The sequence below is a fragment of the Triticum aestivum genome, chromosome 2B, assembly GCF_018294505.1.
Source record: "Triticum aestivum cultivar Chinese Spring chromosome 2B, IWGSC CS RefSeq v2.1, whole genome shotgun sequence".
NCBI lineage: Eukaryota > Viridiplantae > Streptophyta > Magnoliopsida > Poales > Poaceae > Triticum > Triticum aestivum.
In genome coordinates this window covers 808,003,387-808,020,643 of record NC_057798.1, presented here as the reverse complement: position 1 = coordinate 808,020,643, position 17,257 = coordinate 808,003,387, and the positions used below count along the sequence as shown (strand labels likewise).

Below are 17,257 nucleotides of genomic sequence, written 5' to 3'. Positions count from 1 at the left end.
GTGACAAAAAACATTGTGCCTTTTTCTTATGGAGTACATTCTTTTATCATCAAATGCTGTGTAGCTACTTTCTGCCATTTATTTGTTCATTCATAGCTATTGAAAAAGCTCGATGTTATCTGTTTGTAGCTAGGGACATTTTTTTGCCGTGTTATTTGCAGACTGGTTATTTGTGTGTAGTTCATTTTCTTTCTATTTCTTCCTGAGTTGTTTCAGATTGGTCGTGTTGTTTATCACTCTCTCAATATATATAATATAACACATGCAGCTCTTCTGCATGGTTCAGAAAAATACTTGATGTTTGGTGTGGAAGCCAAAACTCAAAGTTGCATCAGTAGTACACCACCGATGAATTCAAAATTTACTAAAATATACTCCTTCAGTGTCAAAAAACGTCTTATTTTGATACAGAGGGAGTAATGTAGATCATTAGTTTTACAGAAAATACATATAGTAGCAATGTACTATCAATGGATAATATATGGTCTGTATTCTGCAAGTATATCTTTACCTAATAATAAAGCAAATTGGGTTTCTTTTGTCCGTCATGGTATTTTTTCAGAAAAGTCCCTCTATTTCAGAGAGTTCAACCCGCAGTCCCGTTTTAAGTTAAAACGAAGCGTTATTTTCGTATTTTACACAAAAGTCTCTGTCTTTTTTTGAAATCAACCCGCCGTCCGGATTTATGTCACACCCGAACCGTTATTTTACATTTTTGAAAACCCCCTTGATGTTTTAGGTAATTCATCCGCGGATCATATTTAAGTCAAACAAATGCTTTTTAAAATCATCCATATCTTTTAAACCGTAACTCCGATTTAAACATGTTATATATGAAATTTGATTAGAAAATATGTGCAATATGAATATGAGATTATTTTAACATGTTAAGTATTTTTAAATATTATTTTAGAATATATTTGAGTCAAACCAAATGATTTTCTAAATTATATGTATCTTTTAAACCGTAACTTCGATTTTAACATATTATATATGAAATTTTAATAGAAAAATGTGTGGAATCCAAATATGATGTTAATTTTTACTTGTTAAATATTTTTAAAATATTGTTATGGAAGCAAACTTATAATTTATAGCGCAAGATCCGTTTTTTCATACCGGCGGCAATCCGGATTGCAAATAAATACCCCACTATAACCATATACGGAAAATAAAACATCGATAACTACACGTGCATACCTCTAAAAAATGTCGCAAGGGAAAACAACAAATTACTCATCGCGCGCGCGCGCGCGCGAGAGAGAGAGAGAGAGAGAGAGAGAGAGAGAGAGAGAGAGAGAGAGAGAGAGAGACGCCTTAGGATTAACCATATTCAACACATGTTTTTTGTTGTTTTGTGTGAGCACCGAGGCCATCACCGGCGAGGGTGAGAAGGAGGATAAGCGACAACACAAATATGATTCCTCGCTAAAATAAAAAAGATGGACCTATTGTGGTCTTGAGTGATGGTCTTTGAGTTAAGAGTGTGTGTTATGTTTTCTCTCCCGTTGCAACGCACGGGCTCTTTTGCTAGTCTATATCTATATCTATACCTATACCTATATCTACTAATAAAGCGAGGTGCGTTTCTTCAATTTTTTCATCCGTTCACCGCCGAAAAGTTATTTTTTCCTATTCGAGGTGGTACTAAATTTTTGTGCATCTATCCGCTATAAACAAAAGTTTGTCCAGAATTCTACAATTGGGCCGCACGCGCTCCTGCCCAACAAAGCCGGCCCAGTAATTATCCTGCCCATGCAGTTGGAAACACCTTATTTGTTGCTCCGGGCGACAAATAGTTAAAGCTACGCATAGATCGCCCGAGACTGGGCCTGCCAGTTTTTTTTTCAATATTCTGTTTATATTTTTTCTGTTCCTTTCTCGTTGCTATTTTTTTTCATATTTCCCTTCTTCATTATTATTTTCCCATGAACCAAGAATTTACAAAATACTCAGAATTTCAATTTGTGTTCAAATATTCAAACAATGTTCATAATTAAAAAAATGTTTCTGTTTTGAAAAACATTGGAAACTTTTAAAACTTATCGTTTCTGTAGGATTTAAAAAAAAGGCTCCTTTTGTTTTTAAGAAAACTGTGTTTTTAAAAATTGTTGAGATTTTTTTATGAAAATTAAATTTTACAAAATGTTCCACATTCAAATAAAATTATTATTCTAGCGAAATATTCAAAAATTTGGAATAATCTTTGTGTCAAAGAATTTATTTTCCAAAATTGATCTAAATGATCCGGTATAAAAAATAAAAAATAATTTTGTTTTTGGAAAAGCTTGATGGTTTCAAAATATTGTTTGTGAATTTCAAAAATTATTCCCATTTCTAATTGTGTTCATGTTTTTTCCCAAAATATACCGAATTTTCGAAAAAGAATGTTCGCATATTTCAAAACTGACCGTGATTTCAATTTTTTAAACATTTCCAAGAATTTTTGGCAGTTCATATTTCTTTTAATGTGAAAAAAGAATCTAATAATATTTCAAATCTGACTCTAAAGTATTTTCTTAAATATATGCACTGGCCATTGGTTAGCAGCGCGCGTTTGTCTATGCTGGGTAGCTATAAATTAAATAAATTGTGGGTATGTGCCAATTAAGAGAATATGTTGTTTGGCTCTACTTAGAAAAAAATGTGAGCATGTGAGCGCTAAAAAAATCAAAGAGAATAAACCGTGATAAAGAAGGAACATTCATTCGGTTACGCCATCGTGGGAGAGAGTGGTCGAAGCATTTGTGTCCCGATCATCGCCGCACACCCACCGAATGAGGAGGCATGCACAATCCTGAGATGGAGGCGGGCAAGGAGGAAAAATGGCACGAGTTGGATGCTCACCGCCACGCCAACCAACCACATCACTACCAAGATTTCGCGGGTCAAACATGTCCAACAAAAAGACCACAACTCATTGCTCTGTCACCTACCGTTGTGGAGACCATTTTTAGTGGACACACCAATTATATTTCCCGTTGCTTGTCGCAAAAAAAAAATCTCTCCGTTGTTGCAACAAACGGCCATATGTGCTATATTAATATTATTTGTCCACTAATTTGCAATGGACAGAGCTATATCTATATCTATATCTATCTATATCTACTATACTATTTTTTACTAATAAATAAATAAATATAAATAAATACTAATAAAGCGAGGTGTGTTTCTCTAATTTTTTCATCCGTTCTCCGCCAAAAAGTTATTTTTTCCTATCCGAGGTGGTACTAAATTTTTGTGCATCTATCCGCTATAAAAAAAAGTTTTTCCAGAATTTGGGCCGCACGAGCTCCTGCCAACAAAGCCGGCCCAGTAATTATCCTGCCCATGCAGTTGGAAACACCTTATTTGTTGCGCTGGGCGACAAAGAGTTAAAGCTACGCACAGATGGCCCAAGACCGGGCCGGCCCATTTTTTTCATTATTCTGTTTATATTTTTTTCTGTTCCTTTCTCGTTGCTATTTTTTTTCATAATTCCCTTCTTTATTTTTATTTTCCCATGAACTAAGAATTTACAAAATACTCAGAATTTAAATTTGTGTTCAAATATTCAAACAATGTTCATAATTAAAAAAATTGTTTCTGTTTTGAAAAATGTTGGAAACTTTTGAAACTTATCGTTTCTGTAACATTTTAAAAAAATGCTCCTTTTGTTTCGTGTTTTGCAAAATTGTTTGAGATTTTTTATGAAAATAAAAGTTTATAAAATGTTCCACTTGCAAATAAAATTATTATTTGTGTCAAAGAATTTATTTTCTAAAATTGATCTAAATGATCCCGTTTTCAAAAAAAAAAAATTTGTTTTTAGAAAAGCTTGATGGTTTCAAAATATTGTTTGTGAATTTCAAAAATTATTCCCGTTTCGAATTGTGTTCATGTTTTTTCCAAAAAAAATACAGAATTTTCTAAAAAGAAGGTTCGCATATTTCAAAACTGACCGGGATTTCAATTTTTTAAACATTTCCAAGAATATTTGGCAGTTCATAATTCTTTTTATGTGAAAAAAGAATCTAATAATATTTCGAATCTAACTCTAAAGTATTTTCTTAAATATATGCACTGGCCATTGGTAGCAGCGCGCGTTTGTCCTATGCTGGGTAGCTATAAATTAAATAAATTGTGGGTATGTGCCAATTAAGAGAATATGTTGTTTGGCTCTACTTAGAAAAAAAATGTGAGCATGCGAGCGCTAAAATAATCAAAGAGAATAAACCGTCATAAAGAAGGAACATTCATCCGGTTACGCCATCGTGGGAGAGAGTGGTCGAAGCATTTGTGTCCCGATCATCGCCGCACATCCACCAAATAAGGAGGCATGCACAATCCTGAGATGGAGGCGGACAATGAGGAAAAATGGCACGAGCTGGATGCTCACCGCCACGCCGACCAACCGCATCACTGTCAAGATTTGCGGGCCAAACATACTATCAAGATTTCGCGGGCCAAACATGTCCAACAAGAAGACCACAACTCATTGCTCTGTCACCTACCGTTGTGGAGACCATTTTTAGTGGACACATCAATTATATTTCCCGTTGCTTGTCGCAAAAAAATATCTCTCTCGTTGCCACGCATTAACTAGATTGCCATGTTTCCTTTTTTCTTTGATTGGGTGCCTGCTACGCACAGAGTGTACGTATAATGCGATTCACTCAGCAATGTCTGCTTCTATGCTTACTGTTCCCGCTTGCGCTTCTAGTTTTAACAAGGATCGCCATTCCATACCTATTGCTGTCGTATACCTATTCATGCATGAATAACTAAGTTAGAGAGGCTCGACTGCAACTAAAAGGTCCAGGATGCAGGAGACGAATATACAATAAGAGTGCCTCTTCAGCTAAAGGTCAGTGCAGCACTTTTGGAAGAAAAACATAATTCTTTTATGACATCTTGAAAAATTTATCGAGCATAGCAAAGTCTGTCTAATCGCTATCCCTATCCTTTCCCCCACTTTAGCTTTAGCTTTACTAGAATTTCCAGTACAGCAAAGTCTTTCAAAGCTTGTCTAATAGCTTTTTTTTAAAAAAAAAGGGGAATTACCCGGTCTCTGCATCAGAATGATGCATACGGCCACCTTTATAAATAAGCAAATAGGTATAACAAATTCTTACAGTCTGAAACAAAGTAACGGCAAGCTCACAAAGAGCCACAATCGCCAAAAGCAAAAAGCCAAGCGGCCACAACCGGCTAGCATAACAAAGATAGGAAAACTAATCGCCTATCCTGTTAGAAATATTAGCACTATTTCGACTAATCTAATCCACGAGTAAACAGTAAGCATGACAAATACGGTATGCATCTCATACCGATACCTAAGCATGTGAGCACGTACAGTACATAGAACCGAAACATCTATGAACAGCATATATACGGCTAGCACATGAACGAGCAAAAATGGGATTAACGAGTCATACCCTCCGGTTGGCCAGGCCAACGCGGCAGCGGTAGCAGCAGCCTCGGCATCAGCCAAGGCCTTCTTCTTGGCGACTTCATCGTCAACCATGGAGTCGTTGTAGAGGAAGTAATGGAAGCAGGGGCGGATGAAGACGTGGACGTGGACGGATCGGGAGCAGTCGCGTCGAGACGCTCCCCAAAAACCTTATTGCCGTTCTCCCAGGCAGGATCTCGAACGACAGGGTTCCGGAGGCACCTGCTCTCCCGACCAACCGTGCACGCGGTCGTCGGGATAGGATCGCCGGAAGCAGCACACCGAGAGGAACAGTAGATGACGGCTAGGGTTGTACGAGAGGGAGTGAGTGAACTGAGTTAGGGTTCACTCCGCTGGCCAGCGCCTTCTTATATAGGCCGTCAGGTGGCCGTCAGGTGGATAGGTCTAGGCCAGGCCCACGACCGAGTCCGCAAACAGCCCACGGTTCAACGTCTCGGACAGTGGCGCTTTCGTAAGCGACTCGTTAATTAATTAACAATTAATTAACCATTCCTGAGCGGCAAAAATAATCTTCGGCTCGGCTCATTCCAGCAACCCGCAGCGCGCGCGCGCGTCGTGACGAGACGAGACGAGACGAGACGAGGCGAGGCGGGCGGCGGAGGAGGAGCGCGCGTGTACAACTCCTATTCCCAAGCTCCCAGTAGCAAGTGGTGGAGCAGCCCTTATAAAGAGGTCTCACTCTTCTTACTATAGCAGTATGGGACTAAACTTCCCACGCTTCCCACCACTTGCCGTACACATGCATGGGCCTTAGAGATTAACTAGGGATTATTGTCTTATATGGGCCTAAGCCACGAGGAAATCATCACCAAAAGTCTTTGCAGTCCTTTGTCTCTTGCTCCTAACATGAGCTTCCTCGTCATCCTCTGATGAACTTTCATCACTTTTGTGTTCATAATATTCTATCGGAATGGCAGGTTCAGGAGTCTTATCAGATTCCAGTGTGGAACTACTTTGCATATCTCTCATGGGGAAAATATCCTCAAAGAATGTAGCATCCTTAGACTCTATAATTGTACCGACCTTCTGGTCAGGTACCTCGAATTTCACCACTAGAAATCTATAGCCAACGCTATTCTTAGCGTAGCCCAAATAAACGCAGTCCACGGTCTTTGGTCCAAGCTTACGCTTTTTGGGAATCGGCACATTGACATTCGCCAAACAGCCCCAAGTGCGCAAGTAAGAGAGTGTAGTTCTTTTCTTTTCCCATTGCTCATAGGGAGTAGTCTCATTATCCTTCGCGGGAACTTTATTCAGGACATGACATGTTCCGCACAGAATAAATCAAACTCACTAGAAAAGTACTCTCCACCACGATCAGTCCGGACTCATTTAATTTTCTTCTCAAGTTGGTTCTCAACTTCAACCTTATAGATTTTAAAGTAGTATAGAGCCTCATCCTTTGTGCTTAACAAATACACATAACAGAATCTAGTGGAATCATCAATCAGAGTCATGAAGTATTTCTTTCCACCTTTAGTTAACACACCATTCATCTCAGAGAGATCTGAATGTATGAGCTCTAGTGGTGCCAGGTGTCTCTCCTTCGCAGGCTTGTGAGGCTTATGAGGTTGCTTTGCTTGCACACACGCATGGCACTTAGAGCCTTTGGCTAAAGTGAAACTCGAAATTAGATTCATCTTAGCTAGCCGCGTCATACAACCGAAATTTATGAGACAAAGACGTGAATGCCAAACCTCACATTCGTTCACATTAGAATGAATTTGGTTCACAACTTTATTACAGAAATCCTCCAGGGAAAGGCGGAACAAACCACCACAATCATATCCTTTTCCAACAAATAGTCCATACCGAGATACGACTACTTTGTTAGACTCAAATACTAACTTAAACCCTTCTTACATAGAAGGGAGCCACTAACGAGATTCTTCTTTATGGCGGGGACATGCTGCACGTTTTTCAGTTGCACGATCTTTCCCGAAGTAAACTTCAGATCTACCGTGCCAACACCATGAACAGAAGCATGCGAGCCATTCCCCATCAGGACGGAACAATCTCATGCGACCTGTTAGGAAGAAAACAAAGACACATCAGCACACACATGAATATTGGCCCCAGTGTCAACCCACCAATCGGTGGACTGACAAACTGAAAGTATGGTAAACAGATTACCATACCCAGATGCCACATCATTGTTGCTCAGAGTGACATTCACAGACTGGGAGTCATGTGCTGGCTTCTTATACTTGTTTGGGCACTTGTTTGCCCAATGTTCATCTGAACCACAAGTAAAGCAGCCATCTCTCTTTTTGTCTTTCTTCTTACCCTTCTTAAAGGTAGTATTCTGCTGGACAGAGTTCTTTCCCTTGAACTTGTGAAAGTTCTTCTACACCACATTGGCGCTAGAAGAACCCTCTGCCCCTTTCACGTGTGAGTCCTTTGCTCTCGAGTTCTGCTCAACACTGAGATGACCGATGACATCCTCAACAGAGAATTCACGTCTCAAGTTCTTGAGAGAAGTAGCAAAGTTCCTCCATCCAGGAGGGAGTTTTGCAATAATGCAACCCGCGACGAACTTGTCCGGTAACTCACACTTCAGGAGCTCCAGCTCCTTAGCGATGCATTGTATCTCATGGGTCTGGTCCAATACAGAACGGTTATCAACCATTTTGTAATCATGGAACTGCTCCATAGCATACAACTCGCTTCTAGCATCGGTTGCGCCGAACTTAGCTTCGAGCGCATCCCACAAATTCTTGGCAACGCGCATATGGAGATATGCATCGACTAGCTTGTCTCCGATCACAGTAAGAACGGCTCCAACAAAGATGGTGGTTGCCTCCATAAACACATTCTCCTGTTCAGGAGTAATCGTTACCGTGGGAGACACACCACCAACCCAGAACACGTTCATTGCTGTGAGCCACAAGGTAGTCCTCGTCTGCCAACGCTTAAAATGCGTTCCAGTAAACTTTTCTGGTTTCAGAGTAGCGGCAAAGCCATGAGTCGAAAAGTGCCTAAAATAAGGTTTTTGGATTGTTGGAAATATTAGCACTTTTTGGACTAATCTAGTCCACGAGTAAACAGTAAGCATGACAAATACGGTATGCATCTCATACCGATACCTAAGCATGTGAGCACGTACAATACATAGAACCGAAACATCTATGAACAGCATATATACGGCTAGCACATGAACGAGCAAATATGGGATGAACGAGTCATACCCTCCAGTTGGCCAGGCCAACGCGGCAGCGGTAGCAGCAACCTCGGCATCAACCAAGGCCTTCTTCTTGGCAACTTCGTCGTCAGTCATGGAGTCGATGTAAAGGAAGTAGTGGAAGCAGAGGCGGATGAAGACGGGGACGGATCGGGAGCAGTCGCGTCGAGACGCTCCCCAAAAACCTTATTGCCGTTCTCCCGGGCAGGATCTCGAGCGACAGGGTTCCAGAGGCACCTGCTCTCCTCTTCTGTAAGCGACTTGTTAATTAATTAACAATTTATTAACCATTCCTGAGGGGCAAAAATAAGCTTCGGCTCGGCTCATTCCCGCAACCCGCGGCGCGTGCGTCGTGACGAGGCGAGGCGGGCGGCGGAGGAGGAGGAGCGCACGTGTACAGCTCCTATTCCCAAGCTCCCAATAGCAAGTGGTGGAGCAGCCCTTATAAAGAGGTCTCACTCTTCTTACTGTAGCAGTATGGGACTAAACTTCCCACACTTCCCACCACTTGCCGTACACATGCATGGGCCTTAGAGATTAACTAGGGATTATTGTCTTATATGGGCCTAAGCCCATCCATAATCCTTTATATTCTATTACATGACCGCCATCCAAACCGGTTGAAGATATCCCGTGCTACCATCTCCCATCGGATAGATCCAGTAACCAAATGCTCCCTGGCCTCTGTCGGAGTGAGTAACGACCACATACGGATCAGTGCAGTGGCTCGGAATATAACCTGCAAAAATTGAATATTTGTTGTTCTGTTAAAAGCCAAATTATTTCTGCAGTTCCAAATTGCCCACAACAAAGCACATACTCCTCCACGAATGTGTCTAGCTGTTTCGGACTCTATCCCAACAAGCCACGTTCCAAATAACGTACTGACAGAATTCGGAGGAGTAATGTTAAAGGCAATGTGCACCGTCTGCCACAAAACTTTTGCCAACGGGCAATCAAAGAAGAGGTGCTTGATAGTTTCATCCCGATGACAAAAACTACACCTAGTAGATCCTGTCCAGTTGCGCTTTACCAAGTTATCCTTTGTTAATATGACTTGTTTATGTACAAAACACATAAACACTTTAATTTTCAAAGGAACTTTGACTTTCCAAACATATTTGGAACTAGGAATGGCGCTAGAGTTGATGACATCGCTATACATCGATTTAATTGTGAACTCTCCAGACCTAGTAAGCTTCCAGCACAACTGATCGGGCTGATGAGATAGCTGAAGCTCCATCAGTCTACTCACCTTGTCTAATTGCTATCTTGAAAACATTGTTCAGGATAGCAAACTCATCTAATCGCTATCCTTTCTTTCACTTTAGCTTCACTAGAATTTCCAGTAGCATGTCTGCTTTTACTAGTATTTCAGGCAATTTCTACAACTTGCTCAAACAGCTAACATCAATATCAATATTGACAGAATCAACATAATAGAAACTTTGTCCATGACAGCAAGTCTAGATGCCCCTGCTGTGAAATTAGCTTTCATAGAACTTTCAAAAGCATGTCGCTGTCGCATCCTTTGTTGTCGCCAATTGTCTACACATTTTCTAGGCACAAAGTTTCTTTGTATCTCGTCCAACATGGAACCTCTTATCTTCAGCCCTTCAACATTGCTTTGAGATCCGTACTCTTCAACTAACTTGCAACAAGCAGATTTCTGTTTTTTGTTTCTCTCAAATGAAAGAATATATGGACTTCAAACTTTGCAGATCAAACAAACTTTACAACTTCAATGTGTGAAAAAACTTTCAGATTTTTTGGACAAACATAAATATAAAAAATGAGGATTTTTTTGATTAAAAAATAAATTTTAGCATTTTAAATGCATGAAAAAATCTGAAAGTTTTTTCCCACATACTAATTATAATGTTTTGTTGTCCTGTAAAGTTTGAAGTTTATACGTTGTTTCGTTTGAGAGAAACAAAAATGACAAATGTGTCTGTACGGATCTTGATGCCAAAATGGATGGCTAAGATAAGGGGTATCGTGTAGCTCAAGCTAAACAAAACCACACTCCCTTCCTTTCCAGGTTTATTCAGCCTCAAGCTTCTGTCAAGACAAGCCCGATGACATCGTAGATTTGACTTAGTGGGGCACGCACATGACTCATGAGCTGAAGAAAACAGATAAATTCAATGAAACATCGACGAGGACTGCACGTCACTGAACGGGAGAATTTTATTTCTCATCATCAAACATAATAGATTTACTCAACATAATAAGTGATGACAAATCACGCACCGAGATACCGGGGGCAAGTTAAAAACTGCAACATAGAGGTCCCGATGGACACTCCATCGAACATATCGAGTTAAACAAAGAAAAACACGCTTGTTTGAACTAAAACTGAAACTGCGCGTGTCACAATGGGCACGCACTAACATAATTCAAACCGTGTAAATACCAAAGGCGATGAGTCGGCACGGCCAAAGAAGCCAACGATGCTTTGGTCTTCCGGCACATCAGCATTGAAAGGAGTACCGGTTGTACGTCCAAATGGCCCATACGTTCCTTCATTTGTGACAAACTTCAGTGACTCAATGACAGTCTGCCCACTGTTAAGGCTGATATGTGTTCCTGATACTGCTTTCAAAATCTCCCGAGGCCCCAGCTGGACCTGTAAAACATCAACAAAAGGAAATCATTGGTCAACAACTGACCTTGCAATTTTGGCAACTCTACAAACAACACCGGCCAAACCCAGCTAGCTAACTACATTGATTATATGAATTCTATCCATCGAAGTAATGAGAAGCTCTTGTGGGTGAAGTGGTAGACAGCATAAAGGCAGCTGTCGCCGGCCTGGGTTCGAGTCTTCTCATCTCCTATAAGAATAAAACCGGGGGAGTCTCCCCTCTATTCTCATTCCATCGAAGTAATGAAAAATTAGCAATCCCAGAACCAAAATATGCATGACAAACCTTTGTGGGGATACCATTACCACCGCCCCAAGAACCCGTGGTGCGCCTCTTGCTGGACAGGTCAACGTAATTGCATGAAAACATTGCAATTGTCCCCTCATGGACGATCGTCATACTTTCTATGCGCCATGGCTGTTTTGAGTCCGTACCTGAACCACCATGTCCACCCCATGAGCCAGCCTTTGTGAGAGTGGGCAAGCTCTGTATCATATACAAGCAATATGATCTCCATCAGCTAGCTCGCTATATTCCTAACGGCTCGGCAACAAGGATCGGTACCTAAAATTAAATTCGTCGATGAACTTGCACATAATTAAATCACCAAAAAAAGCTTCAACTAATAAATAAACACTCTTCTCACCTGCATGCTGCAAAACCCATGGAAGCTAAGCTCCCATGTGTCTCCATCCTTTACCACCTCATGGAATTTCACCTTGACTACACCACGCGCCATCGCAAGATCACCTGTCCCGCCAGTAATAGACCACTCACTTGGTTGCTCAAAGGTCGCCGAGAGTCCCATTAACTGGAGCGTGGAGCCCCTAATCCTGTGTAATTGGACTTTTAAGTATCCTAACGAGAAGCTATTGCTTAGTCCTCCCATGCCTGAATGCACAGAGATGTTGCCGGTGACCTACAAAATCTTATATAAGCTATTTTTTTCTTTCTGAAAAACGAGAGTTAGCATCGGGTGCTTAGGATTAGAATGCAAAAAAGGGGGCAAGAGTACTACAATCGAAAGCCTAAATACACATGAAAAATAAAAATAACATGTACACATCCGTACCTTCCATTCGTGAACTCAAGGGTGACGGAATGACTCCATTTACTAGCATAGATTTGCTGGCCTTGGGCACGACCGACAAGCTTTGCGCCTGGGCCAGTGCCATCATATATTGTCCAGTCAACAATGAATGTATGGCCCCACCTAGCGGTAGCATTGTGGTTTATGGCTCCTCTGGTTGGGTTTGGTCCAGAAGAACTGTTGTGCAAGTACAAGCTACGGAAGTTAAACTCGGTGTTCTCCAACAGTCCAGCGAATGGTGCAATCTGGAAACTGGCCATGGAGAGAGGGGGGGGGGGGGGGGGGGGTGGAGAGCACTAGGATGGCTAGCTAGACGAAGGCACCAACCTTGTCTTAGTTTGTGTCCGTTGTGGCTGGACGATGTAGGGGTATATATTTATAGAAAGATCTCTACCTCTTTGGTTCACGTGCTAACCTAGTTGTGGAGAGAAGAAAAAGGCTAGCTGTGGGGTCACCTCACCCTTATCTTGCCTCATGTCTCCCTTCGTTGCTTGTCACCTTCCCAAGTTTCTATTCTTCGAAAACGACTCAGCACTAAAGGTTGATCAAAAGTATCCAGCAGCAGGCGGGATCAGCAATGTACAAATCTTCTTATATATGATATGATTCTCAAAGGTTGATCAAAAGTACAAAACATCCAAAACATAACAAAAACTTACATCAAGGTCCCTAGCCATTGAATGACCATTGATGCCGCTAGAACGAGTCGCTAGCACATCTCCCATACCAGAGCTGGAGTAACCTGCTGATGACATCCGGGAAGTCTTTGTGGGCGTGCCCCTAAGAGCATCTCCAGCTGTTGACACCCCCAGGAGGCATAAAAATCGCCGCCTGGGGGCGAACCGGTGTATAATCGGCTCTGGGGGCGGTTGGGCACCCAGCCGTCGCCCCCAGGCGCCGATGTCGGCCCATTTTTTGGCCCTCTTTCGGCAAAAAATGGCCTGACATCGGCGTGAATCAGCCCATATTCGGCGTGGTTCGGCGTGAATTCTCAATATAAATAATTTTTTATAACATAGTTCATCACATAAAATCAATAGAAATCAAATAGTTCAACAAAATAGTTCAATACAAATTATATAGTTCCGTTTGCAAGCATCCTCATAGCTGTCGTGCACTTCTGGATTGACGTGAATCCAAGTGTGCCGGTGCAATCCTTCTTGCACTAGAAGTTTGTTGAACTCCCGGATGGAATTCACAATCCTGAGGAAAAGCTTTCGGCTCATCCGATAACTGCGCTGAAATGTTTTCTCGCCATGTGTAATGGAGCGTCAGCGAAGTAGTCGGAGTAGAGCATGCAGTACCCTTCCAGACGATGTCGGTTCTTTGCTTTCACCCGCCTCGGCGCCGAGCAGCTGCGGCTTTTCATTGCTCGCGAGCAGGCTGGCGAGGGCGGCGAGCACCATGAGATGCTCCTGCTCCTGGATGTCAGCTTCGGCTTCCTCCTCTAGAAACACCGCGAGCACCTCCTCGTCGCCCGACTCCATCGCCAGGCCGGGCAGACTAATCGCCGAACACCTTCCGGGCGTGGTGGGCGCACACTCGCCGGTGCACTGCCCCGGCCAGAACGCCGGAAAACTCGCCCGGACGGTGGTGGAGATGAAGGAAATATGCCCTAAAGGCAATAATAAAGTCGTTATTTATATTTCCTTATATCATGATAAATGTTTATTATTAATGCTAGAATTGTATTAACCGGAAACTTAGTACATGTGTGAATACATAGACGAAACAAAGTGTCGCTAGTATGCCTCTACTTGATTAGCTCGTTAATCAAAGATGGTTATGTTTCCTAACCGTAGATATGTGTTGCCATTTGATGAACGGGATCACATCTTTAGAGAATGATGTGATGGACAAGACCCATCCGCTAGCTTAGCATTATGATTGTTACAGTTTTATTGCTACTGCTTTCTTCATGACTTATACATGTTCCTCAGACTATGAGATTATGCAACTCCCGAATACCGGAGGAACACCTTGTGCGCTATCAAAAGTCACCACATAACTGGGTGATTATAAAGATGCTCTACAGGTGTCTTCGAAAGGTGTTTGTTGGGTTGGCATAGATCGAGATTAGGATTTGTCACTCTGTGTATCAGAGAGGTATCTATGGGTCCTCTCGGTAATATGCAAGCAGTGTGACTAATGAGTTAGTTGCGGGATGAAGCATTACAGAACGAGTAAAGAGACTTGCCGGTAACGAGATTGAACTAGGTATGATGATACCGACGATCGAATCTCGGGAAAGTAACATACCGATGACAAAGGGAACAACGTATGTTATTGTGCGGTTTGACCGATAAAGATCTTCGTAGAATATGTAGGAGCCAATATGAGCATCCGGGTTCCGCTATTGGTTATTGATCGGAGATGTGTCTCGATCATGTCTACATAGTTCTCGAACCCGTAGGGTCCGCACGCTTAACGTTCGATGACAATTTGTATTATGAGTTTTGTGTTTTTGATGACCGAAGTTTGTTCGGAGTCCCGGATGAGATCATGGACGTGACGAGGAGTCTCGAAATGGTTGAGACATAAAGATTGATATATTCGAAATTTATGTTCGGACACCGGAAAGGTTTCTGAAAGGTTCGGGCATTTTCCGGAGTACCGGGAGGTTACCGGAACCCCCCAAGGGATTAATGGGCCTTCATGGGCCTTAGTAGAAGAGAAGAGGCAGCGGCCAGGTGGAGGCGCGTGCCCCCCTAGCCCAAACCAAATTGGACTGGGGGCGGGGCGCCCCCCCCCTTTCCTCCTTCTCCTCCACCTCTTTCCCTCTTCTCCTATTCCAGAAAGGAAAGAGAAGGGGAATCCTACTAGGACTAGGGAGTCCTAGTAGGACTATCCCCTTTGGTGCGCCCCTCCTAGGCCGCAGGCCTCTCCCTCCCTCCTTTATATAAGGGGGCAGGGGGACACCCCAAAGCACAACAGACAATCTCTTAGCCGTGTGCGGTGCCCCCCTCCACAGTTTAACACATCAGTCATATCGTTGTAGTGCTTAGGCAAAGCCCTGCGCCGGTAACATCATCAACACCGTCTCCATGCCGTCGTGCTGATGGAACTCTCCCTCGTCCCTCTACTGGATCAAGAGCTCGAGGGATGTCATCGTGCTGAACATGTGCTGAACATGGAGGTGTCGGACGTTCGGTACTTGGATCAGTTGGATCGTGAAGACCTTCGACTACATCAACCGTGTTAACTAAACGCTTACACTTTCGGTCTACAAGGATACATAGAGACACTATCCCCCTCTTGTTGCTATGCATCTCCTAGATATATCTTGCGTGATGGTAGGATTTTTTTTGAATTACTACCTTTCCCAACAGGAGAGGCTGCCGCGGCAAAACCCCTTCTCTTTTCTGGCGGGGAATGGCCTATCTAGCAGCGGTGGGCGGTGGGCGGCGCCGGGATCAGCAGGGTGGCGTCCGAGCGTCGGGGGAGGGTGGGAGGCGAATCTGGACGGTCAGCTTGACTTTTCGCTTGACAGTGTGGCCCCAGGTGTGCTTTTCCCTTGCGCTGGAGCCCCCGAGCGCCCCCAGTGCGCCGGGTTCGGCCTGCGATCGCCGGGCCCAAAAACGGGCCGAGCCGCCGTGTTCGCCTGACAGTTTGACTACGACCGGTCCTTGTTGAAGGTTAAAACAACACACTTGACGAAAAACCGTTGTGGTTTTGACTATCTCCAAGATGCAAAACAACACACTTGGCCTCCAGCACCCTACTGCAACGGTGTCTCTTGGACAGTGATGCAAACTGCAAACGGCCGATAGAGCATGCATGAGTCGGCGACTACCAATGAAATTAAGGTTGCATTTACTACGTACGTGCGAACACAGATATACACATACCAGAACCTTGTCGTCCTCGCTAAGATCTCCATCTTGATACATTCATGGCTGGATGATGAGATCTCCGCTTGGCACGCCCATGATCTTGCTGAACGAGCTCGCGCCTATCGGCGTCGAGTTCGAATGCCCATCGACTAGAGCCTTGTCAATGACACGAACCAGACTCACCAAGAAGACTAAGAATCGTCTGTCAAGCTTGTCACACTCCGGGATCTCAAGAATGCCATCAAACCCTATGGACCTGATTCGGCCCATTTGGTACGACATCATTTTGTCGATCACACGGCGGAGAAGCTTGATGTTCGCGCTGCTGAAGTTGGTTTCGATCTTTGTCGGATCGTAGTGGTAAGCCGACTCAGCCATGTGGTTGCTCATCGCGGGGGCTTGCTGAAGGTCTCTGGTGGATGGGTTTGACTGGAAGCTTTCGTTCGGCGATGCAGCCGATTGAGACTGCATCTCTCTTCTCTCCCGGAGATGAGCTCCAGGAGACCTCAAATGGATGGAATGCCTGCGGGCTTGCGGTGGGCTGTGTGTGTGCCAATGTATATGCTGTCCGCTTGGCAACCCTAAGGGACAATAACATTTTCAAATGGTTGCGGACCATTAGACTTCTGCAACTATGCTAGAACTCTATGGTCAAGTCACTGTTCACATCAGAAACTAGTTTTTCTCCAACGTAGCGTCCCACCTCCTGCTACCTGTTTTGTCTCTTGTACGTGCTCGTGAACCGGCGATGCCGGAGGCGCAAGCCGGGTAGCCAGCACTCCCTAGACGTATACGGTTTCTTGCCAGGGTTGGAAAAACGCCTTTTTGCATGGCTCTGTTGGGCGCATCAATTTCATAACCTTTGATGCGCATGGCCAATGCCAACATGTGCATCCCGTCCTTGCCATGGTAACCACAGCACAAAAGTACAGGGCCATTGTGTAGTACAAGTAGTACAACCCGCCATCCAACGACAACGTATCGCCCGGCCGAATTGCCGGCTTAGGTGTTTTACTGACTAACGTATAGCTATACGAGAATGCATCGGGACCT

At 43.4% G+C, this 17,257-nt stretch overlaps 1 pseudogene; it reads right to left on the bottom strand.

Annotated features, from left to right (window-relative positions):
* Positions 1-10,899: 10,899 nt before the first annotated feature.
* LOC123042973 (uncharacterized) lies at positions 10,900-12,631 on the bottom strand (annotated as a pseudogene).
* Positions 12,632-17,257: the final 4,626 nt, after the last annotated feature.